At 37.7% G+C, this 10,288-nt stretch overlaps 1 long non-coding RNA gene across 1 annotated transcript; it reads left to right on the top strand.

The window, feature by feature from the left end:
* Positions 1–4,596: 4,596 nt before the first annotated feature.
* Positions 4,597–6,487, top strand: LOC133781737 (uncharacterized). The gene is made up of 2 exons (XR_009870247.1): positions 4,597–4,959; positions 5,988–6,487. It is a non-coding gene; the product is annotated as an uncharacterized LOC133781737 (long non-coding RNA).
* Positions 6,488–10,288: the final 3,801 nt, after the last annotated feature.

The raw sequence follows: 10,288 nt of genomic DNA on the forward strand, positions 1-10,288 counted from the left end.
TTTTCATGTATTTGATGTTTTTAGATGCCTTATTTCGCTTACTCATGCTTGATCACTAGGAAGCATGGTTAACTTATGTAAATTAATGGGAATTTTTTCTATTACGGAGGCACCTTATGTTATAGCCAAGTAGATTTCTCCGGAAACCGCAATGCTGTCGTCAACTATGTTCCCTACAAATTGAGAAAGGATTTCAGCAAGATTCACTTGCGTATTGGTTTCTTTGTCTCTCTTTCTCTCTGTTTGTGTTTGAATTCTCTATGTTTATTTGAATAAAATATGAAATCAATTTCGTATGATGTGTTTGTGTATCTTTATTTGAAATGAAAGAATGAGTGAAATATATTTTGGATTTGGTTTATTTGGTTCTTTATATTTTGTTTTGATATATTTTTGTTATTGTGTTTAATGCTTGGTCTTAATGGTGTGGAGGCATTTTAAGCACCCTTTTTTATTTTTGGTATGATTTTCAATGACAACTTTTAATTGTTGTTGGTAAAACCTATCAGTTTTTACCGACACGACTATACCAAGAATTTATTGTCGATAAAGTTATACCAACAACAATCTTGTTTCTGACAATGACAAATGTTGTCGGTAGAGTACCTATTTCTTGTAGTCCCTACTACAAAACTGGGCTTTCCTGACACCCTACCACAACAGTCAACTCTGTTGACTTTCGTAATTACTTAGCGGGACTCTACGCCGACAGTTAAAAACTGTAGGCATAGAGACCAACACCGACAGCTAATAGCTGTCACCATTGCTTTTGACCCCAATGCTGATAGTTAATTCCAGAGCAATGCCGACAGTTAAAATGTGTCGCTATTGACCCTAACCCCGACAGTTAATTCGAGACCAATGTCGACAGTTAAAAGGTGTCACTATTGACCCCAACGCCGACAGTTAATAAAAGTCCAATGCCGACAGTCATAAAATGTCACCAAAATTCAAATAAAAAATCTAAAATTATAATTAATGAATAATATAATTTTAAAAATAAACTAAATTATGTAAATATATATTTAAAAAATTATGTATTTATTAAAACCTTTTAAAACTATTTTTTGTTCTACATTTTTCATATTATTAACTTTTGTATTGATAATAATTTTTGTATCAAAACTTAAATTTATTATTCTTTAACATATTTATAAAATTAACTATATTATTCTTTAACATATTTATAAAACTTGTATTAGTTACAAAAGAATTGTTTTATTAATTGGAAAAATATTGTAAAAAAATTAATGAATAGTATAATTTTAAAAATAAACTAAATTATGTAAATATATATTGACCCCAATGCTGACAGTTAATTCGAGAGCAATGCCGACAGTTAAAATGTGTCGCTATTGACCCCAATCCCGACAGTTAATTCGAGACCAATGTCGACAGTTAAAAGGTGTCACTATTGACCACAACGCCGACAGTTAATAAAAGTCCAATGCCGACAGTCATAAAATGTCGCCAAAATTCAAATAAAAAATCTAAAATTATAATTAATGAATAATATAATTTTAAAAATAAACTAAATTATGTAAATATATATTTAAAAAATTATGTATTTATTAAAACCTTTTAAAACTATTTTTTGTTCTACATTTTTCATATTATTAACTTTTGTATTGATAATAATTTTTGTATCAAAACTTAAATTTATTATTCTTTAACATATTTATAAAATTAACTATATTATTCTTTAACATATTTATAAAACTTGTATTAGTTACAAAAGAATTGTTTTATTAATTGGAAAAATATTGTAAAAAAATTAATGAATAGTATAATTTTAAAAATAAACCAAATTATGTAAATATATATTTATAAAAATGATGTATTTATTAAAAACTTTAAAAACTAGATTTTTTTTTCTAAATTTTTCATATTATTAACTTTTGTATTTATAATAATTTTTATATCAAAATTTAGATTTATTATTCTTTAACATATTTATAAAATTAACTATCATTATTATCATTATTTATTGAGGAATAAATAATAAGAACTCTTTCAATTTATTAAGAATTGAAGATTTTACATTTTAAATTGTGAGATTAAAAATAAAAAAAATTGATCGCTCAATTATTATATTATTTATGAAATTAATATTAAAATATTTTTAATTTCAATAAAAATGTAATTATATTAACTCATGGTGATAAATTGGTTTAAAATGCCATCTAATTGTTTTTTGGGATTTAAAAATGATTTACATAAATATTTTTTTAGCATATTTAGATAAAATATTTGTTTAACATAATTTTTTTTTACGTAAATTAACTAAAGAGAGTACCTAATAAAATAATTGATAAATAAATGAAATAATATATTAAATATCAGATTTTATTTAATTAAATAAGAAAATAGAGTTAAAAATACTAAATCCCTAAAATTGTATCACTATCCTAAATGTAACGTCCTGGATAGCCAAGACCGTTACACTGTGTGTTTATAAAGTGCCAGACTTGCTAATCAAGTCATTTAAATAAAATCGTGTTGTTGAAACTATAAAGGAACTAGGGTTAAAAGGGTTTTGGTCTCAAAATCCACGTTTTCATTAGAAAATATCATCTGTTACATGGGATCCCAAAAATAATAAGTTCAAAGACCTTTTACAAAAGACACAAGGTTTATGTACAATAACCGGCCATACTAAGGCAAAATAAGCAGTTAGGTGATCCCTGTCCTGGTCCACTCCTCGACCGTGGCGGCCGAACCGCTGACCATGTACATTCCACCTCAGAGCTCTCCATCTCAGGCTTGGTCCAGTTTGCCCTTGCCTTTATCTGCACCACGTAGCACCCGTGAGCCAAGGCCCAGCAAGAAAACACAACAACAACAGAGCATAAACAATTAACAGACAAGTTGATATCTCACATTGCATCACATAAATTCAGATATATCATTAGTCAGTATAATCAAGTATTCCACATACTAGGCATATAAGTTCATAACATACACAGTTCACAAATGATAACTAGGGCTAGCGCCCTCAGGCTGCTCCCTCCGTTATCCCATTGTTCTCGGCTACCAGTGGCCAATCCGCGCCCTATGCGCTGAAATCATGTACGGCACTCTTAGGCTGCTTTTACATGTCCCATGGCATGATACCAACATTGACACGACACGATTCTCGGAAGCACTTAGTCCCATCACAATCATACAACCGGGTGCAGTTTTCTTACCTTTCAATTTACTAGTTTTCGATGCCACGAAGCCGCGAGCACGGTCCTCTACCCCGAGCCTCTCTAAAGACCGAGTCACAACACAAATGAAACATCATTGTCCATAATCAATCCAAAACTACTTCCCGGAACCAATCCCACACTCTCGGGACCCCCAAATACAATGCACCGAAGATATTCCTCGAACCCTTGGAGCAAAGGCTCAAAATTACAAAATCCTATGTTCTGAAATTGGCCTAGCGCCGCGGCGTCCAGCAAGTAGGAGAACTTGCTCTGCCCAGAATCAGCCTTGCGCCGCGGCGCGCAAGAACAGAGTCGCAGCGCTCCTTCGCGAGCCCAAAAATCTGGGTTTTTCCCTGCGTTTTTCCCGAACCCAAATCATTCCAAATCACCCCAAACTTATACCTAAGCCCCAAAACCAACTCAAAACCCCAAATAGACCATACCACAACCTATAAACATCATAATTTAACTCAATTATACAACCATTCACAGAATTCACACTTAAATTTCAGACTCAAACACTTAAACCAAAACTTGAGAAAAGTCTAAACCAGAGCTCTAGATTCTTAAGTCATAACAGCTACGAGATTGCAAACATGTTTAATACCCTTACCTCAATCAGAAATTCAACTTGAGCTTCCTCCAATCCAAGCTTTAAACTGAATTTCCCCTTGACAAACCAGCTGAATTTTCATGCAAAGCAAGCCATGGCTATCTTTCAATTCCTTCCAAAAATCAAATTCAGAACTTAATAAAACAGGGACCAAATCCTTACCTCAGTATAAACCTTGATTTGTGCTTGATTCCACACCCTTAAGCCCTTTACTAGCCTCAAAGAACACAGCTCAACTCCTCTTCCACTTTGCCTTCTAGGTTCTTGATTCTCCCTTTCCTTCTTGATCTTTCTAGCCTTCCAAGTCTTAATTTCAGTTATAATTAGCATAAAAGAATCGTGTATATCCTTTTCCCTCAGCCAGCCATCTATACCACTGCCAAAAGACCACCTTACCCTTCCACTAATACCCCTTCCTAGCTAAACCTCAAGGGCACACTTGTCCTTTTACTAACATTACAATTCTACCACTTTTCCAACAAAACTTGTTACTCTCTATGGTTACTAACAGTTACACAAGTTACCAAATCACCAGTTACCATTATCTAGTTTTCTAGGACCGTCTCGGCACGTGCATCACATTGATATCACCACACCCACGTGGTACAAATCACATAGTATAATTATCACATAACATAATACACATAGTCATATAACATGCTTTAAATCATAGTCATGCATCTTAATCATTAAAATCACACATAATCTCCATTATGCCCTCCAGGCACACTAATCAAGGCCCTTAAGCCTAATTAGTGAATTTGGGTCGTTACACTAAATGAATCCCTAGAATCCCCTTCTTTCTCCTCTTTCTTCTTCCCAGCCCGATACTCTTTCTTTTCTTCTCTAGCATTTCAGTCGGCCAAACTAGATGAGCCATCTCTGGCCACCACCCAATGACACGCACCCCACCACGAGCTTCCTTGGCCCCCGAAACCGCCAACCCGTGAAGCTCGCCTCCCCACTCGCCGGCCTCCTTCGCGACTGGCTCCTCAAAGTTCCGTCGCCATTGTGAGTTTGGAGGATTTTTCTGGCCTCCACCATGGACGATGAAGGCTCCTACTGGCGACAACGATGGCGAAGGTGACGGCGATGGCGAAGCCTCCTGAGCTGGTGAAGTTCTCAGGCGTGGGTGGTGCTGCCACTCTCTTCATGGTAAATTTCTATTAATTGACACTTATGATAATACAATCTTTTAATAATATTAAGCTTCATATGATCTGAACCATGCAAATTATCTGTTTTGATAGAATGAAATATGAATATGAGGTGTTTGACTTAATGATATCTGTTTTGTGAACAATTCCATTTGATCATCATTCATGGACTGATGGGTACTTCTCTGATATTGCTAAAATCATTGGGGAGGTTTGGTTGAGATGGTGGATCCAGGGGCTGCAGCAATGTCAAATATGGGGATGTTTGTCGCTGAAATGAGCAGTGACTCATTCTAACTTTTAGGAATGGCAGAAAGAAGGATGCTGCCTGAGTTCTTTGCACAGAGGTCTCGTTACGGAACCCCACTAGTTGGCATATTGTTCTCAGCTTCTGGGGTCCTTTTGTTATCTTGGCTGAGCTTTCAAGAGATTATAGCAGCAGAAAACTTCTTGTACTACTTTGGAATGATTTTAGAGTTCATAGCGTTTGTGTGGTTAAGAATAAAACACCCAGCTGCAGCCCGTCCTTTCAAGATTTGAAAATCAGCACCATGATAACATGGTTTTTGTGTAGTGTTGTGAACTTGGTTTTAGTGGAGTGATGCTTTGCCTTGGGTCAAATATGACATTAGATTTTATAAGTGGCATAGATCTGTAATGTGTAACTTTGTTCCCTCCTTTATTACTAGTTAAAGTTTACAAGAAAATTCCACCTAGATTGGATTACTATTTATGCATTATTATAATAGCATTTTTACCATGAATAAATGTGTTAAGCTAACTTGACTATCCTTTGCAAACTTCTATTAATTACTAATTAGTTTTTTGGTATTAATATTAGTATTAATATGTGATATTAGTTTTATATAGAATTTCATTATATATTTTCAAGACGTAATTAGAACAATAAGATAATTTTTTTCATTATCCGTTCATAGTTATATTTTTGGTTCAGATGATAAGCTTTTTAAATTGACAATATTGCTTGGCATTTCTGTAATGTATATATTCATCATAATTGGATAGGATCAAGGAGGATGATAAGATGATTCAAGCTGAGGGAGTGGAGTCCCTTTCAGAAAAAGAGCTTATTTCAGCCTGTCAATAATGAGGCATACTTGGAAAACTTTTAGTAGAGGAAATGCGAGAAGAGGTTTGAGCTTAATCTAGACTTCTTTAGTTTGTTCATTGATTGAAGATAGACTGAAACATGTCTATTAAATTTATCACTTATGGTTCATGAATACTATATTTTCATGGTGATTTCACCTCATTTGTTACTGTCAGGGATATCAATAAGCCAATGTAAGCTTTGACTAGCTGCAACCTCTTCTAAACAGCCCATAGTTATATCATCAGCTTACGTTTGTTTGATGTTTGAAGTATACTATAACGAACAATATACATCATATCTTATTATATAATGCTGATATGGATCTATTTTAGTTTTATCTTTTTTGAAACTCTAACTTCATGTTAAAGATCAATAGCTAATAAATTTCTAAACAGGCTTTTTTGAAAGCTTTTATGATTTATGTTTTACCATTTTGCATTTGGTTGTGTTTTGCCATTCTACATGTTAGAAAACTTGATTTGAGATATGGTAGGGCACTTGTTGGACATGTGATTGAAATATGGAACATTAGTTATATTTATCATCACTCTAGCTACAAAATATATAACATATAGATTGTTGGTTGTGATTCTTCTACATGCACATAAATATTATAAAGATTGTAGGTATAAATATATGTGTGTGTATATATATATATATTAGTTTTCTGTCAAAAGTGTAATCCATCTTTGCATTTTGAAAATAGTATAAACTAAGTTATGATGTAGTTTTCTATGTATTTTAGGTGGACATAGATTTATATCAACTTTCAATTGGAAAAACAAAATGTATATAAACTTTTTACCATTCATACCTTAGTTATATTTTATTTTCTCTCTTTGCATTATTATTTAATTATTTAATTCTGATTTGACTCAATTTCATTATATATTATAACATTGTAAATGTGTGTATATGCTGAGAAAGACTTCAAAGAAACTTTTTTCACAACAGATTGCAAGAGGTATGCCTCTAACTTTTATTTTAATGCTATGCAAATGTTAGAGGAGTTTGAATATCTTAGATATTTATCCATAGTGAAGTAGGTTCTGTGATTGTTACTGTGTGCTACGGTGATAACAGAAGGTTGAGAACTTGTGTGTTTTAGTGAAGTAGGATCTGAGAAATTTGTGTGCTGCGGAGATAAGAAAGAAAACTTGTGTGTTGTTTGAATTGATATTGACAGATGGTTGGTTGCTAGTATGGGGAAAATGTTGTTCGATTTTATGTAGACTTGTCTATGATTATCCTATAATTGTGTTTGATTGGTTTGATTATAACATATACTTGTATGAATGTACTTATTGCGTTTTGGCATACACATATAGCATAACTTTTTGTACTTCTTATTTTAGACGATGTTAGTTTTCTTCTTGCCCCTTGTCTAATGTCTTTGGTGAGGTGATTTATAACATTGAACATCACTTTTTGTTCTTGTAATCACGTTTAGGTTCAATAGTATAAAGTGCTATACAAAAGTTTGACATTATTAGCATATTGGTTGATAATTCATAGTTATATTAGACTCTAAGTTTCATTCTTTTGGAATAGCATTTATTGATTTTATCAGCTTCGGGGTATATTTTTGTTTTAGTGTCGGTGATTAATTTTTTTAGATTTATTAATTTTAGTGTATATTATGTATTTATATTTTTTGTTGGATACTTTGCTTATGATTTTGTTATGTTTATTCAGATTCAGGGTATATATATAGATTGTTCTGTTGGTGGCCTTTGTACCCTGTATATAATTTTATATTTGGTATTTTATGGCATATTTGTGTTGTGTTTACTTTGTTAGTGCTGAAGACTTTGTTTATTATCTTGTTATGTTATTCAGCTTTAGGGTATATTTGTGTTTTGATGCTGGTGCTTATTTTTTTTTAGATTTGTTGATTTTAGTATATATTATGTATGTATTTTTTGTTGGATACTTTGCTTTTAGTTTTGTTATGTTTGTTATCCCCATTTCCTGCATGGGCTCTGGACCTTCGTTTTCGGCCCGCTGTCAAAGGGCAAGCTCGGCATGTGGGCCCGGCCCAAGGTCTCTTGGTATGGAGAGTGCCCAAGGGGACAGGTATGGACCGGGGACTCGGGACTCGGCCCATTGGAGGGTCCGGGATGCCCCTCCGGGTTCGTCCCCGACGAGGATGATCCGGGCGATGCCCAGAGCGCTCGAACCATCGCGGCCTATGTGTCCTGGTCCCGGACCTTGATATGGTCCAGGCTCATGGTAAATGGAGCGGGCCCATGGTAAACGGACCTGGATCACCTAATCTCCCGCTGAAGGGGCCAAGCGTCCAGGACCCTGAAGCCGCCTCATTTCGCGTGGGCGTTGTCCCCACTTTTCGCCTGCAGAAAGGGTCACCTCGGGATTGCACACTGATGTGTCAGGACTGCGCAGCCAAGTTCTCTGACTGGTCTTGTCTCCTGAATCAGCCTCGTGACTCGGAGTGGTCAGAGCCAAAGCGCCGTTTTGTCGGGCGAGGCATAGTTCTAAGATCAACCTATTGAGCCTTAGTTGGTTGGAGTTTCGGATATTGTATATCTTTTTGTTTTGGGCCTCCATGACAGAGGTCGCTTGTATCCGTCTCCCCGATGGGCCTGGGTTTGGCCCCGCCCAGATCCGATGTTCCCACTGGCTTATAAATATAAGCTACTGAGCACTGTAAAGGCTCTTGGAAGAAAAAAAGAAGGGGAAAAGACAGAAACTCTGTTAAGATATTGATAGAAAACTCCATTGTAAAAGCTTCTTCTAGCTCTAATATATTGACTCGTGGACTAAGGCTAGTTAATGCCCCAACCACGCAAAAACCCCGTGTCGATCTCTTACTTTCATTATTATTACCAGTAAATATTTTTAATTAATAGAGTTGCCGAAAATCTCAGTTAACAGTTTGGTGCTTTCATTGAGAGCTGAAGGAAGCTAGCGCCAACGTCAGGCCTTTGTTATGATGGTGAACACACGACACACCACCTTCGACCCTACCAATCCAGAGTAGGGCAACGGGGACCCGCCGCCTTCTCAGAATATTCCTCAGGACCCGCCCGAGGACGTGCCTCCTCAGACATCTCACCAAGACGAGTCGCAAGACTACGAGGGGGGGACAGAGTACGAAGTAGAAAATGAAGAAGATTACTACGAGGAAGAAAACGAGGGGGAGTATCACGATGAAGCCGCGGATCCCGAGATCCCCTGCGACAATCAGCAGGACTCGGAGGTGATTAGACTAAGGCAGCAAATCCTGGATCAGGAAGCCAGGATGGCTGAGCAGGCGGAGGCGCACCGCCGGGTGCAAGAGTCTCTACGAGCCCTACAGGCGCTAATGGCCGCGCAGGGGCCAGCAACCGACCCCACATCATGGCCCCCGTCGTAGCCCAGCAATCGCAGACGGGAGTAACTGAGGCAAGCGTGAATCCCTCCAGGGGAAGCGATCGGGCAAAGGCCAGAACCGGCCTGAGCTGGCCAAAAAGGGGAAGAGGGGCTACGAGCCCCAATATTCGGAATACACCAACTTGGTGGACACCCGGGAAAATATCTATCTGGCGACAGAGAGAGCAGTCCACTACCGGAAGCCTAGCCCCATGTTTAAGGGGGGAAGGAATCCGAGAGACACCAGCAAAAGGTGTGCTTATCACAAAGACGTGGGCCACACCACCGACGAGTGTCGGCAGCTCAAAGATGAGATTGAAAACCTCATCAAGCTGGGGTACCTCCACCAGTGGATAAGAATGCCCGTGGGTGTCCCAGGCATGTCAGCAAGCCCCGAGCAATCCACGGCGCCGGTGATGACTCGTGCATACCCACCCCAGGGAGGGTATGCATAGGGACCTCCAGCACAGGTCCCTCAGGGGACCATCGCAGCGCAGCCCCCCGGCCCCGGAATGCCTTATTCTTCTGGGGCAGCACCCCCTCGAGTGGACGGACATGTGGCGACCATCTCGGGAGGACCTCACCTAGGAGGACCTTCGAGGAATGACCAAAAGTGCTACCTGAGCGAGCTGGACCACGACTAGGAAGTTTGCGCCCTTGTCCAGGCCCTGGCACAGCGCCCTAAACTAATGAACCTCCCCATCACCTTCACGGAGGAAGATGCCCGCAACGTCCATTTTCCGCACCATGATCCGCTGGTCATAGATGCCCAAATCGCCAACAAATTGGTGTCCCGCGTGTTAGTGGATGACGGGAGCTTTGTCAACTTGTTGTTCAAACC

Source organism: Humulus lupulus, chromosome 6 (assembly GCF_963169125.1).
Source record: "Humulus lupulus chromosome 6, drHumLupu1.1, whole genome shotgun sequence".
Classification (NCBI taxonomy): Eukaryota; Viridiplantae; Streptophyta; class Magnoliopsida; order Rosales; family Cannabaceae; genus Humulus; species Humulus lupulus.